Below are 3,807 nucleotides of genomic sequence, written 5' to 3' on the forward strand. Positions count from 1 at the left end.
GAAGGAACACCCATTCAGAGCCTGCCCCACATGTGTCCCGTACATATACAGCCACCCAATTAGACAAGATGGATGAAGCAAAGAAGTGCAGACCGACAGGAGCCAGATGTAGATCTCTCCTGAGAGACACAGGCAGAATACAGCAAATACAGAGGTGAATGCCAGCAGCAAACCACTGAACTGAGAACAGGACCCCCGTTGAAGGAATCAGAGAAAGAACTGGAAGAGCTTGAAGGGGCTCGAGACCCCATATGAACAACAATGCCAAGCAACCAGAGCTTCCAGGGACTAAGCCACTACCTAAAGACTATACATGGACTGACCCTGGGCTCTGACCTCATAGGTAGCAATGCATATCCTAGTAAGAGCACCAGTGGAAGGGGAAGCCCTGGGTCCTGCTAAGACTGAACCCCCAGTGAACTAGATTGTTGGGGGGAGGGCGGCAATGGGGGGAGGATGGGGAGGGGAACACCCATATAGAAGGGGAGGGGGAGGGGTTGGGGGATGTTGGCCCGGAAACTGGGAAAGGGTATAACAATTGAAATGTAAATAAGAAATACTCAAGTTAATAAAGAAAAAAATAAATAAAATGTAAATAAAGCAATATCCAATTTTTAAAAAGAAAAAAAAAAAGATGTGAGCTCTCAACTCTTCCTGCCACCTTGTTTTCTCCTGTTGTCTCCACCATAATGGACGCTAACCCTCTGAAACTATAAGCACAAAATAAATTCTTCAATAAATTGTCATAGTCATGGTGTTTTATGATATCAATAGAAAAGTAATTAATACATATGAATACATAGAAAGGAGAGAACAGAAAGAAAAAAACAAAGAAGTCTCCCTCCCCCAAAAATTGAAAATTTTGATTGTAGCAAAAGCAGTCTTAAAAGGAAAAGTTTATAGCTATCAAAAGCTACATTTTTTAAAAAATCAGATGGGTGGGGAGAATGGTTCAGGGGTAGAGCACTTGCCTACCATGAACAAGGCCCACATCAGCATAGACACAATAAAAGCAGACAGACCCCAAATAAACAAACTAGTATTGCAGCCCAGGATGTACCTACCATACAGATGAATTTCCAATGCAGACTAAAGACCAGAGCAGAAGCTGGGCCTGGTGTTGCTATGCCTACAACCCTAGCACTTGGGAGGCTGAGGCAGGAGCAGCTCAAACGTGGGGTCAATCCGAGAGACCCAAAGAGTCTCATCAAAACAAAACAACTTCAACAACGGAAAACAGAGCAGAAGTAACTGAGATACTGAAAAACAATACAAAGATTTTAAAACAAAGTTATCTTCAAAAAGATAAAATTGGCACACTTTCAGCTAGACTAAGTTTTAAAAAGAAGAAATTTTGTTTAAACCAGACATGAGGAAAGCAAGACAACAGAATTCACAGAAACACAAAGGTTTAAGGTGTTATAATGGCAGCAGATATATCTGACACCCTAGAAGAGAGGGACACATTCCAGGACACGTATTTCACACCAGGATTCTGCGATTAATGGTGTTTGTCAATTTGACTGGATCTAAAATCAACTAAGAGACAGGCGCCTGGGTTCACCAGTCAGGGTTTTCTTGAGATTATTTGCAGTGGGGAAGACCCACTCCAAGTGTGGGTGGTACCGTTGGGTTGCAGGCTGGATGACAGGCGTTCTAAGGGGAAAACATCTCTTTTTGCCCCACTGCCTGCACAACTCCTTGGCAAGTTCATCTACTGTGGTGACTGGAATAAGCGTGGCCCCCATAGACTCATGCGTTTGAATGCTTGGCCCATGGAGAATGGCACTATTAGGAGGTGTGACCTGTCCTTCTCCAGTACCATGCCTGCCCGCATGCTTCCATGTTTCCCGCCATGACAATGACGAACTAAACCTCTTCTGAATCTGTAAGCCAGCCCCAAATTAAACGGTGTTCTTTATAAGAGTTCCCATGGTCACGCTGTCTCTTCACAGCTAACCTGAGACATCTAAACTACTGGTGTCATTGCTACTTCTGCGTTCCCTCCCTGATAATAGAGCCCAGCCTCTATGGGCTTCCAACATGGACCAGAGCTCTACCCGGACTGGGATGGCTGCAGCATCCAGCTGTCAGGTCTTAGCCCCTCCATCAGAAGACAACCTTGGACTACTCGGATCATGTCCCATGAACCAGTCTAATAATTTCCCTACTAATACACGTGCATTGTATCCATTCTGTCCTTCTAGGGAACTCTAACACAAAGATCGACTCAAAGCATACTAGAAACCCAAATCCCATTCTCATTTTGAGATTAAGTCAATAATAAAAACTTCCCCATTAAGGCTGGCTTAATGGCGCCTGCCTCCAAGCCTGACAATCTGAGTTCAATTCCCAGGACCCATTTAATGTACAGAACTGACTCTCAAAGTTGTCCTCCGACCTCCACTTATAAGCATGGCACTTTACCCCCATACACAAAAATAACAAGAATGAAAATTAAAATGTAATAAGGAGAATTCTTTCTGAAAATAAACTATCTTCCATCAAAAAATGCTCAATTCGTTGATGAAAGGCATCAACGAGTGCTAAGGGCATTTGCTCATAAATCTGATGGTCTGATTTTGATCTCTGGAACACGCCTGGGAGAATTAGACAACTGACTCCTACAAGCTGGCCTCTGACTTCTATGTGCTTGTGTGTATGTGGTGCCACGCATACACACAGACACACATTAAATAGATGTAAAGAAAACAGTGTAAATGCCCAGGACCAGAAGTCTCCTCTGATGAATTCTACCAAATGTACCAATAAGAACCTCTACCAATTATTCCTGAGTTACTCCCCAGAAATTGAAAAGGAAATAATTCTTCCTAACTCATGCTACAGGACAGGCATTACCCTCGCAATAAGATCAGATACACATATGGCAAAAGGAGAAGCCTGTAGGCCATTATCCACAGGGGACATAAATGGGAAATATTCACCAAAGCCACAGCAAATCAAATCCAGAAACAGAATAAACACATTATTCACCACAGTTAACTGGGATCCATGCTAAGTGTGCAAGGACAGCTCAACAAACGCAAGCCAGCAAACAGAATTCACCACAGCAGCAGGACGAAGCACCCAGAGCATAGGGTGCAGAAAAGCCATTTGCTGAAAACTTAACATCCCTTCATGATAAAAAAATATTTTCGGAACAATTAGGTATAAAAAGAAAGTGACTCAACGTGAAGACATACACAATACTCCAATGGCTGACACTGGGGAGCCGAAGGCTTACTCTCTACAGAGTAGTAGAAGACAAAGATGACTATTTGTGCTTCTTCTCCTGTTCCTCCTCCTCCTCTTCCTCCTCTTCCTCCTCCTCCTCCTTCTCCTCCTCTTCCTCCTCCTCCTCTTCCTCCTCCTCTTCCTCCTCCTCCTCTTCCTCTTCCTCTTCCTCCTCCTCTTCCTCCTCTTCCTCCTCCTCCTCCTTCTCCTCCTCTTCCTCCTCCTTTTTCTGTTGTCATTACTGTTGTGGTGGAGGTGGTGTTGATGATTTTGTTGTTGTTTTGAGACAGGATCTCAAAGCCCTGGTTAGCCTCAGATTCATAGAGATCCACCTGCTCCTGCCTCCTGAGTGCTGGGATTGGAATACCACGCCTGGCTAAGGGCCTCCACTTTCACTGCTTTTATTTAACACAGCAAGGGAACTCCTGACTAGTACACTTAAGCAAGAGAAAGAAATAAGGGACATTAAGGCTATAAAATCAGAAGACAATGGTTACTGTTTGCAGATGACTCCATGTAATGTATGGAAAGAAGACCCTGAAGAGTCCACAAAGAAAGAAAGAAAGAAAGAAA

Source organism: Rattus norvegicus, chromosome 14 (assembly GCF_036323735.1).
Source record: "Rattus norvegicus strain BN/NHsdMcwi chromosome 14, GRCr8, whole genome shotgun sequence".
In the NCBI taxonomy this organism is placed as follows: Eukaryota; Metazoa; Chordata; class Mammalia; order Rodentia; family Muridae; genus Rattus; species Rattus norvegicus.